The following is a 21,953-nucleotide window of genomic DNA, read 5'->3' as shown; positions in this document are numbered from 1 at the left end:
GGGACTTGATTAGGTTGGGATATCTGGTTGGCACGGACAAGTTGGACCAAAGGATCTGTTTCCGTGCTGTACATCTCTATGACTATGATTCTAAATAATTAAGTTCATCAATCTAAACCAAGGACTCATACAAAACCCACAATCAAAAGGCCTAAATCTTCTATTCAAAAACCATGGCTGGCCTTGAACATTTCCTTACTGGCAGTTTCTAATTTACTCATGGATTGGAGGTTCATGGGGTTGGTTGGGAGGCATCTGGTGCATGCAAAAGTTCACACAGTCAGATTAGATTGCTGGATCCTGTTTCCCAGAAGTTGGATGTTCAGCAAGGACAGTATCATCAAGCTAGTGGACCTATGCCTTACCACACACTTCACCTTCAACAACAAAACCTACAGACAAACCAACAGAACACCCATGGGATCTCTGATATCAGGGTTCTTAGCAGAGAGAGTAATGCAGAAACTCGAACAAACAGCTCTGCCAACCATCCAACCACACTTTGGGTCCGCGACGTGGATAACATCTCTGTCATCACTAAACGAAACAAATTAGAGAAAACCTTCAAGACCATCAATAATACACTTACTGGCATAAAATTCACTAAAGAGGAGGAAAACAACAACAAACTGCATTCCTAAATGTCACAGTAGAGCGAACAGCCAATGGGGAGCTTTAAACCAGCGTCTACAGAAAAACAACACCAAATATTGAACTACAGAAGCAATCATCCCAACATCCACAAACGAAGCTGCATCAGAACATTATTTCAACAAGCCAACACACACTGCAGCGCAGAGGAAAATGACCTATACTGTGTATTCAAAAAGAATGGGTACCAAATGAACACAGTCCGCCGATTTCTCAGCAACAAACCCAAACAAGCAGACAAAACACATCCAGAAACGCTAGCCACTCTCCCCTACAAAGACATCTCGGAAATAACTGCCAGACTACTCAGACCCCTTGGCATCATAGTAGCCCAAAAACCCACCAACACACTAAAACAGCAGCTAATGAACTTGAAAGATCCTATACAGACAACAAGCAAAACTAATGCCATTTACAAAATACCATACAGGGACTGTAACAAACACTACATTGGACAAACAGGCAGAAAACTAGCCACCAGGATACATGAACACCAACTAGCCACAAAAAGACATGACCTTCTCTCACTAGTATCCTTACATACAGATGAGGAAGGACACCACTTCGACTGGGACAACACATCCATCCTAGGACAAACCAAACAAAGACACGCATGAGCATTCCTAGAAGCATGGCATTCCAACCGGAACACACACAACAAACACATCGAGTTAGACTCCATCTACCACCCCCTGAGAAAAAGAACAGGAAGTGACTTCACAAGAAATGACATCACCATGGGAAATGACATCACCAACCCAAAGAAACCCAAACATATAAATAGAAAGCAGGAATTATCAGCAGTGCTTTGCCTGAGGTCACTGAAGATGTTACCTAGTAAGGTAGCAAAACATCTGAAAATTAACCGTCCAGCTCAGCGAGCAAACCTACATCCAGAACCTCAACCTGAGCTACAAATCTTCTCAAAACTCACTAATGTGGATACTTCTTCATCGAATATATTTAAGACTGAGATAGATTTTAGTCTCTCAGGGAATCAAGCAATATGGGGAGTGATCACATCGAAATTGAGGCTGAAGGTCAGCCAAAATCATATTGAATAGTTGGAGCAAGCTGAAGGGACTGCATGGTCTATTTCTGCTCCTATTTTTATCGTCTTAAGTGACTCAGTTGTGTTTTGTGTCCATCAGCAGTGCCATTAATGATCAATGTTAATGTGTTATAGAGCAGTCTAGCCATTGGACATTGCATTTGATACTTGATGCCTCTGTGTGGCAACTATCTGAATTTGCACCAGAATGCAAATCAGTTTATCAGAATAGTTTGATGCTCATGGTGTGTAGGGAGTGAATCAGTAGCCAATGAAACAAATGTAGCAGGAGCAAAAGACTAGAGTTTTTTAGTCTCCAGTCTAATTTTTTCTCATTTTAATGAGTCCTCTCTTTCAGTGCCTGTACCAAATAATTGCTTTGTTACTCTGGCGTTGCAATTATAATATGACGATATTTTCAAGGGCCAAGTGGCTTTTGTGCAAAACCACATTAACAAGACTTGAAGAGATAATTAGAGGAACCTTACCTAATTTTCAACCTGCATCACTGGCAAAGTACTCTGCAAAAGTAGATTTTTTGATGCTATACCTGGCACTTCTCTAATTAGAGAAAGGGAGACAGCATATACATGAGGGATAGGGTAACTCCCCCCTTTTTCCATTATCTGAGATCAATTTTGGAGGTTGTTAGGCTGTTGATTTTGGACTGACAGACCTACAGAGTTGAACAACTTGATTCTGCTTGATTCCATGCCATGCATTAACATACAGACATGTCTTGGTCCTGTAAATAATATAAATCTGGAACTATAGAGAGCAAAGGAATCCTGGTAACTGAAGCCAAATATATGCTGCATGCAATGAAAATAGTTGGCATTCAAGTGGTTATGTGAGTCTCTGGAAAATTAGTAGGAATGATATCGAAAGGGAACTAACCTCAATTATAATGCTGCACAAAATGATTTACTACTGGGCATGATTGTGGAAAAATAGTTATCTCTTATCATAAGATCCCAGTCAAAGTTATGATTTCCGGAATGCCGTGCTAAATGGGAACTTTGGTTCCTGTTTGAAACAATCCTTCACCTATGTTAAAATGGTAGGTGGGTTATGTAAGAGCTTCCTTATCAGAAAATAAACAGACATTAAAACATTATACCCTCTAAATTGAAGTTTTTACATTGTTAAATGAAAAGTAACTCATAAATAAGCAGTACCTCCTCACTGAGTTATCCAGCTTCCCAAACCTTGTTTTTCCTGATCATCCTGGTAACTGCAGCTCCTTCCCACTCCCAGGCATCATGTTGTGGCCTTGTCCCACTCCCTGACCTTTGAGTTATGGCCTCCCTCACACCACTCCATCCTCTCACTGCTTATCGCAAGTGCTTGAAGAAAAGTTGAGAGGCTGGAGCGGCTTTGAAAGTTGTACTTAAAAAATAAACATGGATTACAAACGCGCAACACGTGAACCACTGGGTTTCATGCTTCCGTGACAATGGCACTTCAGACTGAATCTGGATCTTGAATGGGAATACAACAGAGCATGAATGAGTTAGGGAGTGCAATCAGGCAAGGAAACAGGCTGAGAGAAGTCGCAGAGGGAAAGAGGCCATAACTGGAAGAGTGAAGGACTAGTGAGATACTGCAACATGGAGGTTTGAAGAGTGGGAAAGGCACCAATTCCATCACAAAGGAAACAATAATGTTTGACAGGATTGCAGAGCTCTTTATCACATTGACATTGAAGTGAATCAATGTTAAATGAGATAACTTTAAATGCGGACTAACTGTAACAGATAATTATTTTGATCTCAGGCGTTTTTCTGTGCTTTTTCTTCTTTAAGGTGATATCATAATTCAGGATGGTCTGTACGTTGTGAAGGGTATGCCTGTACTGGTGAATATGCCTTTTTTAAAAACCATGTATGGCTTATTTCTTTCCCTTTGTAGGACCCATGAAAAATACAACATTTTTAGCAAAGTTAGCAGATGAATCCCCTTCAAGTTTGCTCACTTGTTGCTCTCCAAAATATTTTTAGGGTTTATAATTATTATAATCCTTAACATAACATAGAACAGTACAGCACAGTACATGCCCTTTGGACCACGATGTTGTGCCGAGCATTTATCTTAATCTAAGATCAACCTAACCTACACACCCCTCAACTTATTGCTATCCATGTGCTTGTCCAACAGTCGCTTAAATGTCCCTAATGTCTCTGACTCTACTACCACCGCCGGCAGTGCATTCCACGCACCCACCACTCTCTGCATAAAGAACTACCTCTGACATCACTCCTATACCTTCCTCCAATTGCCTTAAAATTATGACTCTTTGTGACCAGCCATTTCTGCCCTGGGCAAAAGTCTCTGGCTATCTACTCTGTCTATGCCTCTCATTACCTTGGACATCTCTGTCAAGTCACCTCTTCCTTCTTCTCTCCAATGTGAAGAGCCCTAGCTCACTCAACATTTCTTCAAAAGACATGCCCTCCAATTCAAGTAGCAACCTGGTAAATCTCCTCTGCACCCTCTGAAAAGAATCTACATCATTCCTATAATGAGACAAACAGAACTGGACACAATATTCCAAGTGTGGTCTAACCAGGGCTTCATAGAACTGCAGCAAAACCTTGCGACTCTTAAACTCAATCCACCTGTGTTTTTTAGTATATTTTTTTAAAAAGAAGAAACATTTTTTCTTTTGAACATTACAACAAACCAAACAATTCAAACCAAAATTTTTAAAAAAGCCACTATTTACATAAATAAATACTAACGAATAACTAAGCTAAAAAAGGAAAATCTTAACAATAATAATGATGATAACCGTAACAGCTCAGCAAAACAAAGCAATAGCCCTCGATGATAGAGTGCATAAGTTTATACATATTCATATGTCTGTAGTTCCTCCCCTCTGGATACCGAACCCATTACTTAGAATTGCCATGGCTACTTAAAAGCCTTTATTAGTATGGCAGACAATTCTATACCCAGACAGTCCAAAAAGGGCCACCATGTTTTATAGAAATTCTCAGTTTTATGGTGCACCATATTCGTCAGAAAGTCCAAGAGGGTGTGCTCCATGACTAGCTTATGCCAGCCCGCCAGCCCTGGGGGGTTTTCCAACACCCACCCTAATAGAATGTTCTTTCTAGCGCAAAAAGTGAGGATACTGAAAAGCCTTTTTTTGTGTGCATCTAATGAAAGAGAATTAACAAAACCAAGATGAAGAGATACCGGATCCATCTCCACCTCCATCCCGAAGGCCTTCTCTATTTCGCCTACCACAGCACTCAAGTCTGCCCACAGTCTGTGGCAGGACCAAAGACAATGAGTAAGCGTGCCACACTCACTTTACATTTGGGGCACATTGGAGATGCTCCCGGTTTAAATTTAGCGAGACGGTCTGGGTCCAGATGAACCCTGTGGAGCATCTTCAATTACAAAGCATGAGTTCTCTTCCAAATCGAGATCCTCCTTGCATTTTCCCAGATATCCTCCCAATTTTCAGAAGAGATCTCAGCATCTAACACCCCCTCCCATATCCTACAAACCCATGCGGTCTCGTCTGAGGGGCCTTCTCCTAATAGATGATAAGCGTTGCTAACAGATAATGTACCCTCAGCATTCAACACCCTGTTCTCCATGTTGGACCTATAAGGATCATTTAGAAGTGTGGTCTCTTTTTATATGAAGTTTTGAATTTGAAAGAAATGAAATAGGCAATTCATATTTCCGAGCCAACTGGTCAAAAGACATCAGTATTTCCCCTTCGAATAAATCACCCAGACAAGACAAGACGCCCCTAGCTGCCCAGCGTTGAAACTCAGAGTCCATTATCCCTAGCTGATGCTCGGCATACCAACTATTGGTGTCAAAAATGATGTTTTGGCAATATTGCCCTCACCCTGATGCATTGCCCTCCATGCCTTGACACTATTGATGACTATTGGGCTATGGCAATATTCCTTAACTGTTCTCATTTTGTCCAAGAACAGCAGGCTACTAAGGGGCCATCTCACCTGAGATGCTTCAATGCCTAACCAAAGTGAATGAGGGTTCCCCTGGGCCCAATCATTCCCGTAAGATAGCAACGAGCTTAACTGATAGTTTTTGATATCTGGGAGGCCCACTCCTCCCAGTCTGTAAGATAACTGCAGTTTAATCAATTTAATTTGGGGCCCGCTTGTGATACAAGACAAAAGAATGTTCAGTCTTCTAGATGTTTGCTCAGTAAAAAGCAGAGGAGGCATTCGCATAGGATACAGCAGTAAGGGCACAATGTTTATATTAATGAGGGCTACCCGACCTAACCAAGAGATTGGAAGCACCTCCCATCTACGAAGGTCCTGTTTGACTCTGTTGAATAAATGGGCAAAATTGGCTTTAAATACCTAATCAAAAATGGGAGGTATAAATATGCTTAAGTAGAGAAAGCCCTTCTGCGACCATCTAAAGGGGAACTGCGATCCACCCTCAGGATCTGGCAGTCTCAGGAGACCACCCATTGGCATGGCCTCTGACTTTGCAAAATTGATCTGATAACCTGAGAAGCCACCGAATGAGTTGATGCATTGTATCAGGTGTAGCACTGAGACTGTTGGGTTTGATAAGAAGACAAGAATGTCATCTGCTTACAGCGCAATCTTATGTGACTTTGTCTCTACTTCTGAAGCGGTTGTATTGCCTCTGCCAGCAGTTCAATCACCATTGTGGAAAGCAATGGTGACCAGGGACAGCCCTGTCAACTGCCCCTACAAATATTAAAATTACTTGGCCATACACCATTGGTGAGGACCATGGCAAGAGGAACACTATACAAAACCTCCACCCACTTGATGAAAGTCTCTCCCAGACCAAACCGCTTTAGAGTATGAAAAACATATGGCCACTTGACCTTGCCAAATGCCTTTTCCACATCTAAGGGGATCACCAATCCCTGTACTGATCGCTGTTGACATACTTGGATCATGTTAAGTAATTTCCTGACATAATTCATCGATTTGCGACCTTTTATGAACTCCGTCTGGTCCTTCTTAATGATGGAGGGCAATACAGTTTCTAGCCTTAATGCCAGAGTCTTGGATAGAATTGTGAAGTCAACATTCAGAAGTGAAATGGGTCTACAGAAAGCACAACCCTCCAGTGCCTTCCCTTTTTTAAGAATGAGAGAGATGTTCGCCTTTCTGAGAGATGGTGGGAGGAGGCCACGACTATGTGAGCCATTAAACATACGAAGCATAGGCCCTGATAATATATTCATAAATACCTTGTTGAACTCACTGAGGAGCCCATCAGGACCTGGCATCTTCCCATTCTGGAACTGCCTCACAGCCTCCTACACCTCTTGCTGTGACAATGGGGCATTGAAGAGAGATTCCTGTTCAGGGGTCACTGCCGGAAGGCCGAAATTCATAAGAAAGGACTTCATCCTAACCCGCCCACTCTCTCAGCTTTCAGAATGGTAGAATTCAGAGTAAAATTTCTGGAATTATGATTAATCCTTTTAGAATCATAGGTCAAATTTCCAGTTTCTTTGATTGAGGTAATGACTTGGGGGTGCACTCCTTTTCCAAACAATGTACATGAGGTACTTGCCCGGTTTATCCCCATGCTCAACAGCCTTTGACTTGCAAATGTAAGTACCCTCTTGGCTGCCCATGTGACCATGGAGTTTAGCATAGACCGGAGCGCCGTGATCCTCTGCAAGGGCCTGTCAAAGTATACCTTTTCAGCTACATTCAGATCCATCTCGAGCAAGCGTTGCTCACCCATCTGTCACTTTTTATTGGCTGAATAGAAGGTAATCAACCCCCTAGCATAGGCTTTAGCTGTTTCCTAAAGAATGATGGGCTACTGGCTGAGCCTGAATTAATATCTAAAAAGATCCTGAGCTCAGTAGAAAAGAATTCCATAAACTTGCTATCATTAAGGATGAAGGGGTCCAGTCAGCAGAGCCTCGAGCCTACCACTGTATCCTTACTCTTAACCATTAAGTACTCTGGGGCATGATCGGAAATAGTGATATTACAATTATACATGCCACCGAGCCCAGATGTGCTGCGGGGGTCAGAAAAAGATCAATCCTGGTATTATATTACTGTGTGTTTGAGAAGAACATGAAGTCTGTTAGTCTGACCTCAGTGGTGGGAAAGATGCTGGAGTCTATTATAAAGGATGAAATTACTGCACATCTAGATAGTAGTAACAGGATAGGACAGAGTCAGCATGGATTTATGAAGGGGAAATCATGCTTGACTAATCTTCTTGAATTTTTTGAGGATGTAACTCTGAAGTTGGACGAGGAAAATCCAGTAGATGTAGTGTACCTGGACTTTCAGAAAATTTTTGATAAAGTCCCACACAGGAGGTTAGTGAGTAAAATTAGGGCGCATGGTATTGGGGGCAAAGTACTAGATTGGATTGAAAATTGGTTGGCTAATAGGAAACAAAGGGTAGTGATAAACGGCTCCATTTTGGAATGGCAGGCAGTGACCAGTGGGGTACCGCAGGGATCCGTGCTGGGACCGCAGCTTTTTACAATATATGTTAATGATATAGAAGATGGTATTAGCAATAACATTAGCAAATTTGCTGATGATACAAAGCTGGGTGGCAGGGTGAAATGTGATGAGGATGTTAGGAGATTACAGGGTGACCTGGACAAGTTAGGTGAGTGGTCAGATGCATGGCAGATGCAGTTTAATGTGGATAAATGTATGGTTATCCACTTTGGTGGCAAGAACAGGAAGGAAGACTACTACCTCAATGGAATCAATTTATGTAAAGGGGCAGTACAGAGAGATCTGGGTGTTCTTGTACACCAGTCAATGAAGGCAAGCATGCAGGTACAGCAGGTAGTGAAGAAGGCTAATAGCATGCTGGCCTTCATAACAAGAGGAATTGAGTATAGAAGCAAAGAGGTGCTTCTGCAGCTGTACAGGGCCCTGGTGAGACAACACCTGGAGTATTGTGTGCAGTTCTGGTCTCCAAATTTGAGAAAAGACATTCTGGCTATTGAGGGAGTGCAGCGTAGGTTCATGAGGTCAATTCCTGGAATGGCAGGATTACCTTACACTGAAAGACTGAAGCGACTGGGCTTGTATACCCTTGAGTTTCGAAGACTGAGGGGGGATCTGATTGAGACGTATAAGATTATGAAAGGATTGGACACTCTGGCAGTAGGAAAAATATTTCCACTGATGGGTGAGTGCCGAACCAGAGGACACAGCTTAAAAATACGGGGTTGACCATTTAGGACAGAGCTCAGGAGAAACTTCTTCACCCAGAGAGTGGTGGCTGTGTGGAATGCTCTGCCCCAGAGGGCAGTGGAGGCCCACTCTCTGGATTCATTTAAGAAAGAGTTGGATAGAGCTCTCAAAGATAGTGGAATCCAGGGTTATGGAGATAAGGCAGGAACAGGATACTGATTAGGAATGATCAGCCATGATTATATTGAACGGCGGTGCAGGCTCGAAGGGCTGAATGGCCCACTCCTGCACCTATTGTCTATTGTCTATTGTCCCTGCCAGTAGGGTGAAGATGGTTCCAAACATCTACCAATCTCAATTCAGCACACAAATCCCTTAATTGTTTAGATTGCAAAGAAGATATCGGCAGACCTTTGGGCAATCTGTCTACTGTAGTAAAATCCCTTCCTATGATGATATGTTGAGATGCAAGGTTAACCAGTCTAGAAAGTGCGTATATTAAGGGGGTCAGTAAAAATTTAAGATCCCATACTCTTTCTCATGCATTAAAGCTTTAAGGATTACAAATCTCCCATGTGTGTCTTTAATGCACATTAAATGGGAGATTCTTTCTAACTAAAATGGTCACCCCTCTATTCTTCGTATTGGAAGATGAAAAATAAACCCGGTCATACACTTTCTGTTGCAACTTCAAATGCTCTGCATCATCCGAGTGTGTTTCTTGTAATAAGGCAACATCCATCCTCTCTCTTTTTAAGGCTGAAAAGTACCTTCTTTCTCTTGACAGGTGAGTGATTCCCCTTAATATTCCAGGTGCACCACCTAAAAACATCCTCAGCCATAACCTTCCACAGCACCATCTAGATTCCAGAGAGGAGGAACCCAAACTACAGATCACTGAACATTAATGCAAAAGAATCCACAAAACCCAAAAGTTACACAGGCTAAAATAACTACAGCCAACAAATCTGTAAAACGCATAAAAACTATATACAGCAAAAACAGAAAAACAAAAAATCGTCAAAGGCACTGATTGGAAGAATTTATCCCCCCCACTTGAAGGGGGTAATACACATCCTACAATCCTACGAACAATCTCAACCGCCCTCTCAACTCCTACCAACTAGGGTCGCGCCACATTAACCGACCACCTGGTAGAGGAAAAAAAAACCCAAGAGCAACGTTAGTACTATAGACAAGTAAACTAAAATTAAATATGTCACCTATCCCTTAACATAACTGAGATCAAAAATAAATACTCTATCCATCCCAGGAATCATTGCATGCAACTTATTACCAGAAAAGAGACTCCACCAAGTCCTTTTTAAAGAAAAACAAACCCGAACAGTTCTGTCGTTTACTTCTGTTCGGCCATGTGACTTGTCCACAAAGTTCTTCGCTTTCTCTGATGAGTCGAGCAAATGTATGGATCTATTATGATTGATCCAAAGAACCGCTGGATATCTTAAAGAATACTGGATCCCAAGCTTTCTCGATCTCCTCTTGACATCATTGTAGGACTTCCTTTTCTGGGCCACTGCCACCAAGAAGTCTTGAAAAAAACATGACCCTGCCACATACCAATGCTCTTGGATCCCTCCCCTGGGCTCTTGAGGCTTCCTTGACCATCTGCTTGTCTTTATAATAATGGAACCTAAACAGGACAGGGCGTGGGCGCTGATCCGCACCTGGTTTTCATGCCGCGATCTGGTGGACTCTTTCAATTGTTAACCTTCTTCCCTTCTCGGCCTCCAAACCAAGGAACTCCGGGAACCACTTCTTGAAGAACTCTACCAGCCGCTCACCTTCCCTCCCCTCCAGTATGCCAACAATGTGGAAGTTCTTTCTTCTGCCCCTGTTTTTGAGTTTGTCTACCAGATCCAACAGACTCTGGACCTGTGTTTCCAGGGATTCAATCCGGCTCTTGGAGGAGTCAGTCTCTGCCTCTATCCCTGCAGCCCGGTGCTCAAGCTCATCGGTCCTTTTCCCCAGGTCGTGCAGCAGAGATGCTGCAGGAGCTAGCTTCAATTTTTTCCTGGATCTGCCTTCCCAGGCCCTCGTGAGATTTGGCTAGCACCTCAACTACGGTGTGGTGAGTAAGCAGGCCCACTGCTTCAGTGGGCTGGGCAGTGGCCCCGGCCCTAGTCCCGGGCAAGCTTCCTCCTTTCTTCGGCATTCTCCAGCTACAAGGACAAAAGTAAGCAAGATTTTTCAGGCTTCCAGCTCCTTTTCTGTGTTTTTATGCACAGTAAAATGTTTTGGATGAGTTCTGGCTCTGACAGCGCGGAGCCCAGAAAATGCAAGCATACCAGGACACCGCCATCTTGGATCCCTCTCAATTCCCCTGTTAATGAAAGCCAAAACACCTGATGCATTCTTAACAAGCCTATCACCTTGGATGGCGACTTTGAGGGATCTATGTACATGGAACCCAAGATCCTTCTGTTCCTCCACACTGCCAAGAATCCTGTCTTTAATCCTGTATTTAGCATTCAAATTCGAACTTCCAAAATGAATCACTTCGCATTTAACCAAACAGCCAATTTCATGTCACAAAATGGCTACGGACTGAGAAAATAAACATTGATGTAGTCAAAGTGTGAAATCCCAGCAATATTATAAGAGAATAAAGCCACAAGATTTCTTGGTTTTGATCAAGCAAAAATAAAATTTACAATTATAAAGTTAATGGGTGAAGTTATCATAGTCTACTAGACCATTGGGCAACTCTCTCATGAGAATTGACTAGTTAACCTGAGGGTTATCTTGCCTCAGGCAAGGGGAGAGGACCTCAGCTAGTGCAGGAGTTGAACTCGTGCTATTGGTTACAACAGTAATACAATCTATTCTATATAATTTACACAATCAAGCAGCATTTGCTCAGCAATAACTGGTCACTGATGCCAAATATGGGTTCCACCAGGGCCACTCAGCTCCTGACCTCATTACAGCCTTAATTCAAACATGGACAAAAGAGCTGAATTCCAGAGGTGAAATGAGAATGACAGCCCTTGACATCAAGGCTGCATTCAACAGAGTGTGACATCAAGGGGCCCATCTGGAATCAATGAGAACAGGGGGAAACTCTCCACTGTTGGAGTCATACCTGACACATAGGAAGATGGTTGTATTGTTGGAGGTCAATCATTTCAGCTCTAGGACATTCCTACAGAATTTCCTCAGGGCAGTGTCCAATGCCCAACCATTCTGGACCTTGGAATGTGCCAGCTGTTTCATAAATGACCTTCCCTCCATTATAAGGTGAGAAGTGGGGAGGTTCACTGGTGATTGCACAAAGAACAATACCTTGATGGAATTCCTGGGAATACAAAAGCATTCGTGACTTCTCAAATACTGAAGTATTCATAGTATCCAGGCTTGGGCTGTCAAGTGGCAAGTAACATTCATACCACAAAACCACCAGGCAATGACCATCTCCAATAAAAGACAATCTAACCACCACCCCTTGATATTCGATTGTGTTACTGTCACTGAATCCCCCACTATCAACATCCTTGGGGTTACCATTGACCAGCAACTCAACTGGACTTGCCATATAAATGCAGAGACTAAGAATACTTTGGCAAGTAACTTAGCAATAGCTACAAGAGCTGGTTCAGACTCTGGGAATACTGTTGTCAGTAACTCATCGCTTGACTCCCCAAAGCCTATTCCATCATCTACAAGGCACAAGTCAGGAGTGTGATGGAATATCACCCAATTGTCTGGATGTGTGCAGCTGCAACAATACTTGAGAAGCTTGACACCATCCAGGACAAAGCAGTAACTTGATTCACCCTGAAGGATCTGTTTCTGTGCTGTATAACTGACCCAATGGCACCAAATCCACTCCCTCTAACATCAACACTCAGTAGCAGTAGTATGTACTATCCTCAAATTGCACTGCGGAAATTCACCAAAGATCTTTTGACAGCACCTTCCAACCTATGAAAATCTTCCATCCAGAAGGACATGGGCAGAAGTTATATGGGACATCACCACCTGCAAGTTCCCCTCCGAGTCACTCACCACCCTGATCTGGAAACATATTGCTGTTTCTTTACTTCATATATGTGTTAAAATCCTGGAATTCCTTTCTTGAGGAAATCTTAAGTCAATCTACACGTGGACTGTAGCAGTTTAAGAAGGAAGCTCGGGGGATCTAAGATGGCGGTGATCTGAGAAGATCACACTGCAGAGCTTCGCATCGCAGCAGGAGCAGGACAGTCCTTTAACCCACCCAACCCAGGTCATCAGGATTTCCTGGGGTGTTGGAAAGATTGTGGAGCCCCAAGAAACATTAAAAAAATTGACTTACCTGTATTTTCAGCTGTCCAGAAATGCCTAAAAAGGGAGGAGGAGCATCTGAGGCCGGGCTTGCAGCTCAGCCTGCAGCGGCCTCAGAGCAGATTACTCTCCAGGACCTGGTGAACCAGCTCTCGAAATCTCGCGAGATGTTGGGGAAACAGATTGAAGAGAAGCTGGCTCCAGTGTGTCTCATGCTGCAGAAGCGTGAGCTGCAGCTGGGAGACCTGGAGAAGAGGACGGATGAGGTGGAGCACAGGGTCACAGTGGTGGAAGCTGATGCCAGTTCATTCAAGGAAGAGATCCAAGCCCTGAAGACGCAGGTTCGTAATTTGCGTGACCAAGTGGATGACCTCGAAAACAGGGGCAGGAGAAAAAACATTCGGATCATCAGTTTGCCTGAGGGTAAGGAAGGTGAGCGGCCTGCGGAATTTGTTGAAGATTGGCTTCCGAAATTCCTTCACTTGGAGACTGGCATGAGAGGATTGAAGATAGAGAGGGCTCACTGGGTCGCAGCACGGAGGTCGGGTCTGGGTCAATGCCCTCGTCCTTTCCTGATGCGGTTCCATCATTACCGGGATAAGGAGAGAGTCATGGAGGCTTCCAGACTCCAGGGGAAGGATCCAAAGGCCCTAATTTACTAGGGGTCTAAGATCATGTTTTTTCAGGACTTTTCAGCGGCAGTGATCCAGAATCGTACGATGGTGTCAAGAGAAGATTGAAGGAGCTTGGGATTCAGTACTCCCTGAGATATCCGGCAATGCTTCGGATCACCTTAGATGGATCCATGCATCTCTTTGACACATCAGAGAAGGCAAGAGAGTTTGTGGACAAACTAACCTAAGTTAAACAATTGTAGTACGTATAAATATCGTTGCTTGGGTATGCGTTTATCATTCTGTAAAAGAAATGGAGGAAATCCGGTTGGAGCTTTTTTTTCCCCCTTTTTTTTACCTCTATTGATAATAATTTGATTCAAACTATGTCTGGCGGTGGTTAAGATGTACATTTTAAATTTCTAAGTTAGGACATACCAAAGGATGGGTGGGGTATTTATTGCCCTTTTTTTTATAAAAGAATGCTTTTTTTTTATTCATATTGATTTTCTTTGCATTGTCTATTCTTTTTAGCTTGTGCTTGTGAAGCGGCTCTAGCTGGGAGAATTGAAGGTGGTTGAGATGGTTAGATGCCTATTTATGGGCAGTTCGGGACGGGTAGTTTCTCCCTCCGGGCAGGGGGTGAGTTCCCCTGCTCAGCGCTATTGGCCTTTATATGTTGGTTTGTTTTCTGGTTTTTGTTTTTTATTTTTAATAATTTTGTATGTTTGTTAAATGTAGTGGTTTTAGTTTATGTAGTTTTTATATTTGGTGGATCACTAAGGCTCAGCAATTTGTGGTTCGGGTTCCTCCTCTCTGGAATTTAAATGTAATTGCAGAAAATTATGGCTAGTGATTTGATTAAATGGTGTACCTGGAATATCAAGGGAAGTCACTCACCAATTAAGAGGAAGAAGGTACTTTTGAGTCTTAGAAAGGAGAAGGTCTCCTTTGTTCAGGAGACACATTTGGATGACAAGGAGCATCTGAAATTACAGCAGAATGGCTTTGACCGAGTTTATTTTTCATCATTTAATACCAGAAGTAGGGGAATGGCTATATTGGTAAGGAAAAATCTCTCATTTAAATTGTTGGAATGTGTTAAAGACACATACGGGAGGTTTGTAATTCTTAAAGCCTTGATAAATGGAGAAGAATATGGCATTTTAAATGTTTATTGTCCCCCAGCTCATCCTCTTAAATTCTTGGTAGATGCTTTTCCTAAGCTGATAAGCCTCAAGTCTTGGCACATCATTGCAGGGGAAGATTTTAACTGCCTCATGGACCCCACAGTAAACAGGTTGCCTAAAGGTCCCTCGGTACCCTCTGCACAAACTAAACAGTTATTGGGTTTGTGTGGGGAATTAGGATTGGTGGACGTCTGGAAGTGTCTCCACCCGACAGGTAGGGATTTCACATTTTTCTCCAGTCCGCACAGATGTCACACGAGGATTGATTTTTTTCTGACCCCTGCGGTAACCCTGGATCTGGTGGCATCCTGTACAATTGGTAATATTGCCATCTCTGATCATGCTCCAGTGTACCTCATGGTTAAAATTAAGGATGTTACAGTGGATTCAAGGTACTGGCGAATGGACCCCTTTATTCTCATGGACAGCAAGTTTGTGGAGAATTTCTCTAGGGAATTTCGGGTATTCCTAGACATCAACATAGGCTCGGTTGATAGCTCATCTGTTCTCTGGGAAACTGCCAAAGCTTATGCCAGAGGATTAGCTATTTCATATTCCACAAGTAGGAAGCGGCAGAAGGGTGAGCAGCAACGTCTCCTTGAAGCACGGTTGAAGGCAGCCGAGAAGGCCTATTTTGACATACCCTCGTTGGTCAAACTACAGAGGAGTACGGCACTGCGGTCTGCACTAAATTCCATGCTCACGCAGATGGCAAAGAAGGAGCTGGCCTTTGCAAAGCAAAGGTTATACGAGCATGGTGACAAGCCAGGCAAATACTTAGCATACCTTGCCAGAAAGAGAAGTGCCCCACAAACCATTACAGCGATTAGGGAAGGGTCTGGGAACCTAACATGTGCTTCTAAAAAGATTAATGTGGCGTTCCAGAGATTCTACTCTAAATTATATCAGTCTGAGAATCGTGAGGAGGGGCAGGCCAAAATGGAATCCTTTTTTAGAGATCTGAAGCTCCCGGGTGTGACTCCCGAACAACAGTCCTTTCTCAATGCCCCATTATCAGAGCAAGAAGTGCAGGAAGCTGTGAGGCAACTTCAGAGTGGAAAAGCGCCTGGTCCTGATGGACTTCCCAGTGAATTCTATAAGGAATTTATAAGTATACTGTCAGGCCCAATGCTGAATATGTTTAATGATTCATACAGTCATGTTTGTCTCCCACCATCTCTGAGAGAGGCCAATATTTCAAAAGGGAAGGATCCAGAAGAATCTGCTTCATACAGGCCCATCTCGCTCTTGAATGTGGACTTTAAGATCCTTTCTAAGGCTGTTGCGTTAAGGCTGGAGACTGTGTTACCTTCTATTATTAAAGAGGATCAGAAGGGCTTCATAAAGGGTCGCAGATCCTCCAATAACGTTAGGAGGCTGCTTAACGTAATTCAAGCATGCCAACAGCAGTCATTACAGGGATTGGTGATTCTTTAGATGCAGAGAAGGCATTTGACCGAGTTGAGTGGCCGTACCTTTTCTATACTCTAGGCCGGTTTGGTCTAGGCGAAGTTTTCATAAGGTGAGTAAAGGTTCTCTACAGTGTACCTCTCGCTGCGGTCATTACCAACGGGGTACGATCAAGCAATTTTAATATTTCTAGGGGCAGCCGGCAGGGCTGTCCCCTTTCACCATTACTTTTTACGTTGGTGATTGAACCGTTGGCAGAGGCCATTCGTGGGGATCGCAATATATCAGCTCCAGAAGTGGGGTCAAAATTACATAAGATCTCGCTGTATGCAGATGATGTTCTAATTTTCTTGACAAATCCAGCAGTTTCAGTGCCTTGCCTGATACAATGCATTCACGCGTTTGGCGCTTTTTCAGGGTATAAGATTAATTTTGCTAAATCAGAGGCTATGCCTACGGGTGGTCTTACAAAAGAGTTGGCTCTTGAGAGTGACTATAGATTCCCATTTAGGTGGTCACGGGGGGGTTTTGTGTATTTGGGCATATTCATTACTCCAGTTCTGGATTGGCTGTTCAAAGCCAATTTTATTCAATTATTTGAAAAAATTAAACAAGATCTCCAAAGATGGGAGGCACTTCCAGTCTCATGGTTGGGTCGGATAGCGCTTATTAAGATGAATATTCTCCCTCGTTTGCTATACCCTATACATATGCTCCCCCTGATTTTCAATAAACAAACACTCAGGAGACTGAACAGTTGGATCAGCTCCTTTATCTGGGATTGTAAACGGCCCCTCATTAAATTAGCCAAACTGCAGTTGCCTCACAGATTGGGGGGAGTAGACCTTCCGGACATTAAAATTGACCAATTAAGCTTGCTTTTGACCTACGTAAGTGATTGGGTTTGTGGGGACCCTCTTTCAATATGGCTAAATATCGAAGTCTCCCAGGCAAGGTGCCCCCTTACCAGTTTGCTGTTTTTGGACAAGGTGAGGACCATTAGGGAATATTGCCATAACCCAGTAGTCATCAATACTGTTAAAGCATGGAGGGCAATTTGGCAGAGGGAAGGTAATATTGGCAAAACATCTTTGTTTACACCTTTAGTGGGTATGCCGAGTTTTCAACCAGGTATGATAGATTCAGGATTTAAACATTGGGCAGCTAGGGGTATATCTTGCATGGGTGATTTATTTGAGGGAGATGTAATGATGCCCTTCGATCAGTTAGTACGGAAGTATGTTACCTAATCGAGACCTCTTTCGTTTTTTTCAAGTTAGGGATTTTATTCAAAAAAAGACCACACTTTTGACTGATCCCTACAAATCTGACATAGAAAGAGGGATACTAAGGGCTAAGAGTACACTCTCTGTCAGTACTCTATATCACCAATGGGGGGTGCCACCTCAGATGAGTCTGATCGACTCTGCAAGATGTGGGAAAGAGAGCTGGGTGTTGAAGTTTCTTCAGAGGTTTGGGAGGATATTTGGGAGAATGCAAGGAAGATATCAATTTGCAATAGGACCCATGCTTTACAGTTGAAGATTCTCCACAGGGTCCACTTAGCCCCAGACCGTTTGTCAAAATTTAAACCAAGGGTATATTCAGCATGCCCCAAGTGCAAGGTCTGCACAAGACAGGCTTCAAACATATTGGAGCGCTGTGGTGGGTGCAATGGAGAGGATCTTAGATTAGATTAGATTACATTACAGTGTGGAAACAGGCCCTTCGGCCCAACAAGTCCACACCGACCCGCCGAAGCGCAACCCACCCATACCCCTATATTTACCCCTTACCTAACACTACGGGCAATTTAGCATGGCCAATTCACCTGACCTGCACATCTTTGGACTGTGGGAGGAAACCGGAGCACCCAGAGGAAACCCACGTAGACACGGGGAGAACGTGCAAACTCCACACAGTCAGTTGCCTGAGGCGGGAATTGAACCCGGGTCTCAGGCGCTGTGAGGCAGCAGTGCTAACCACTGTGCCACCGTGCCGCCCACACGTGTAGGGGTGGAGAAGGACCCTATTTCGCTCCTTTTGGGCCTACCCATTGTATTTCCTGCAGACTCGCATAAGGCAAAACTTTTCAATATTCTTACATTCTGTGCAAGGAACAATATCTTGCTAGGTTGGATATCAGAAAACCCCCCAGGCCTGTCGGGTTGGCGGAAGATTGTTATGGAGCATATAGCCCTGGATTTTCTCACAAATATGGTACACCACAAAACTGAGAATTTTTACAAGACATGGCAACCCTTTTTGAAATACCTGGACACAGATTTATCTGCCACACTAACAAGGGCTTTTATATAGCCGTAACGATTGTGTTTCATGAGTCCAGTATCCAGGGAGGAGGAACTGTGAATGTATGAGTGTTTTGTTTGGCTGGGCTGAGTTATTACTATTTATTTGTTTGTTGTTAGGTATTTATTTAGTTAGTTAAATAGCTAGTTTAGATTTTTTTAAATTTTATACTTCTCTATATATGTTTATACATTTGTATAGGAGGGTGGGTTGGGGAATTTTTTTTATTATTTGGGGTTTAGTTTTGTATTATTTTTGTACTGTTTTGAATTGCATTGTTTTGCATTTGTTATAATATTTAAAAATCTATTTTTTCTTAATAAAAATATATTATATAAATAAAGAAGGAAGCTCACCAGCACCTTCTCAAGGGCAGTTAGTGACGAGCAATACATGCTGGCCAGCCAGTGACATCTATGTCCTGCAAATGAATAAAAAAAAACTATATATTCAATTCTTATTTTAATATCCAGTGTTAAAATGAATTGTGTAAAGGTGACAGAAGTCTGTGGCTGAAAATACCACTGAGCACACTAAATAGGAAATTCAGTCAAGACAGATCTGATTTCTCAGCAATCCCCCAACTGTTAGTAACACTGGTTCACTAATTCTAATTAAAACTTCACAAGGAATCCCATTTTCAAAGATCTGGCTTTGAAATTCCGCTGAAGAGCACCATGTCATGTATTGCCTTAATGACTGCTCACATTATAGTGGTTTGCTCTCATTTCCTGGAACTATAGTCTACTGGTTTCTGGAAACTCTACTCAAAGACACAACATTACTTTTTCACAGCCAGCTTCACAATTTTTGTGCTGGCCCTAATTTTTTTCTGACCTGTCATCTTTGCTCAACTGCACCAAATATTGCTTGTGGCTTTTTTTTTAAATCCCACTCTGCTGCACTGAGCTATTAATGGCTTATTGGCTTCATCCGAGTCCCCAGGTGGTCCCAGATCTTTTCCTGAGCCCGAGCCCAAGTAGTTAGTTGAACAGACTTGCTCCCAGGACTTTTTCTGTGTCCAAACTGTTGGAAACGATCAAACAGTTCCTGGAACAACTTCTAACAACCAGAGCTTTATGGCCTTCTGTCACCTTCTCTGTAGCATTGATAGCAGCAGTACTTTTTGTTTGAAGCTTAATCCTTTGTTTGATTCCTCACTCCCTCTCTCTAACTATCATACTACTATACTGACTAACGTTTTGAATTGCTCTTCAGTGACCCTTGAAGAGTTTTGAGTGATGTATTGAAAACCTTGCAATTTGTGCTGTCCCAATTGCTAGTCAGAATCAAATGCAACTAATATTAGAACACGATGTTCCCTAAATGTTACAATTTTTGCAGCTTGTTGGCTTACATAGTACAAAAGAAAGATGGATTTTATCGCATCACTTATGTCTAATATTGTTAAATTGCTTCAGGTTTACCCTAGTTGATTGTTAATCAAGTCAGTTCTCTGCATCGGAGGTCCAGGTTACAGCAGAGTGCAGTGTCATTTAATATTTTACTCTAGACATTAAAGAGCAATTCACATCGTAGATATGTTAATACATATATAAATGCATCATCTTTTAATAATATAACCTACCATGAGGCTAAATAACTAAAGTAAAAAAAGCATAATTATTATTAGGACAACAGAATCAAAATCATAATCAGCACAATAAATTATGTAGCAATATAATATCTCAGCCGTCGACTTCACTTTTTGAGTGTCAACCTTGAATTGAATGGTGCACTCCTTTTGAGTCAGAACATCAAATCCCACACCAGACTTTTGAGCACATGACCTCTATTGACACTTCAGTTTCATACTGAGGGATTGCTGCATGGTTGGCGTTGCAGTCTTTTAGTTGAGATCTGAAATCCAAGCTCCAGTAGGTGGTAGAAAATATTCCATGGAAGGAATTGTTATATCTTGGCTAATGATTGTCAAACAACATTATCAAAGTGGCTTATCTGGTTGTGCTGCACATTACTTTTGTGGGTCTTATGCTGTGTGCATATTGCGTGACACGTAGTGTAACAAATTGAATCATCTTAAGTAGTGACTATACTTTACTGGATGCCAAGCACTTTCACAGTTCAGTGTCAAAGATGCTACGTGATTCTTTTAGTAAAAATGATGGAAAATCACAACCTGAAACATTAACTCTGTTTCTCTATGCAGATGCTGCTTACCTTGTTGATTTAGTTTTTTAGTTTTTTATTGTTCGTATTTAAGTATTCCCTTTCAGTTCTGACTTTTACCTTATAGATGTGGACCAATAGTGAGGAGTAAAGCAGTGAATTACTTGTGGAATGTAAGGTATGTGATTTCTATATATTTTTATATAATTTATTTTAGAGTTTAGATTTTTTTCTTTGTGACATGTGGTATTTTGACTATGTTTTAGGGAATTTAATGATTACATTGTCAGTATTTCTGGAGCCAGAATTTTTTTGAAACCAATATGAGAAAGGGAGCCCCTGGGGTCACAAAACAGATTTGTTTGCATTGAGAGAGTTGCACAATCCAAACAGAATAAAAATATTGAGGAGTATTCACTTGCTTTCTGTTTAAAAGAATCAAGAGTTTTTTTCTTTGCTTCAGGGAAATTCAAAAGCATGAAAAGCTTTTGTTTTTTTTCAGTTTGTAGAGGTACAAGTTTCTTCAGAAGAAAGGAGATAGCTTAGAACTGTTAGGAAATGGGTTACCACATGTAAATAATTTCAGTTGAAAGTTCCAGACTAGAAATGCTTGGTTAGAACCCTGAAGGGGGTCACTGACAGTTAATAAAGTCTAAACTCCGTTATGTGACTAAATAAGGAATAGGCCAACAAACTCTTAAGACTAGAAATTGGAAGAATTGGCAAAGTGAAAGGTCTTGACGTGACAGAGAAGTGAATGCCCTTTGGTATTTGAGTGCTGAAAGGTGATGGTGGTGGGATAGATAGGATCATATTCTGACGATTGCCAGGGACCCGGGTTTGATTCCCGCCTCGGGCGACTGTCTGTGTGGAGTTTGCACATTCTCCCCGTGCCTGTGTGGGTTTCCTCCGGGTGCTCCGGTTTCCTCCCACAGTCTAAAGATGTGCAGGTTAGGTGAATTGGCAATGCTAAATTGCCCACAGTGTTCAGGGATATGTAGGTTAGGTGCATCGGTCAGTGGTAAATACAGGGTAGGGAAATGGGGCAGGGTGGATTACTCTTGGGACGGTCAGTGTGGACTTGTTGGGCCGAAGGGCTGTTTCCACATTTTAGAGATTCTATTAAAAAAAATGT

At 42.4% G+C, this 21,953-nt stretch overlaps 1 protein-coding gene across 9 annotated transcripts in view; it reads left to right on the top strand.

Annotated features, from left to right (window-relative positions):
* The window catches only part of naaladl2 (N-acetylated alpha-linked acidic dipeptidase like 2), a 1,006,049-nt gene that overhangs the window by 248,649 nt on the left and 735,447 nt on the right, over positions 1-21,953 (top strand). For 7 of the 9 annotated variants that reach the window (XM_043702223.2, XM_087993582.1, XM_087993583.1 and 4 more), the window contains one exon: positions 20,946-20,996. The exons of the other annotated variants lie outside the window; for them this stretch is intronic. The gene's annotated coding sequence lies outside the window, so the exon portion shown is untranslated. The remainder of the gene's footprint in view (positions 1-20,945; positions 20,997-21,953) is intronic. 9 annotated transcript variants of the gene reach the window in all.

This window comes from Chiloscyllium plagiosum, unplaced genomic scaffold (assembly GCF_037043375.1).
Source record: "Chiloscyllium plagiosum isolate Xiang-an unplaced genomic scaffold, Cpla_swu_hap1 HiC_scaffold_13, whole genome shotgun sequence".
NCBI lineage: Eukaryota > Metazoa > Chordata > Chondrichthyes > Orectolobiformes > Hemiscylliidae > Chiloscyllium > Chiloscyllium plagiosum.
The sequence above is the reverse complement of the archived record's forward strand: the minus strand, read 5'-3'. Positions and strand labels throughout refer to the sequence as shown.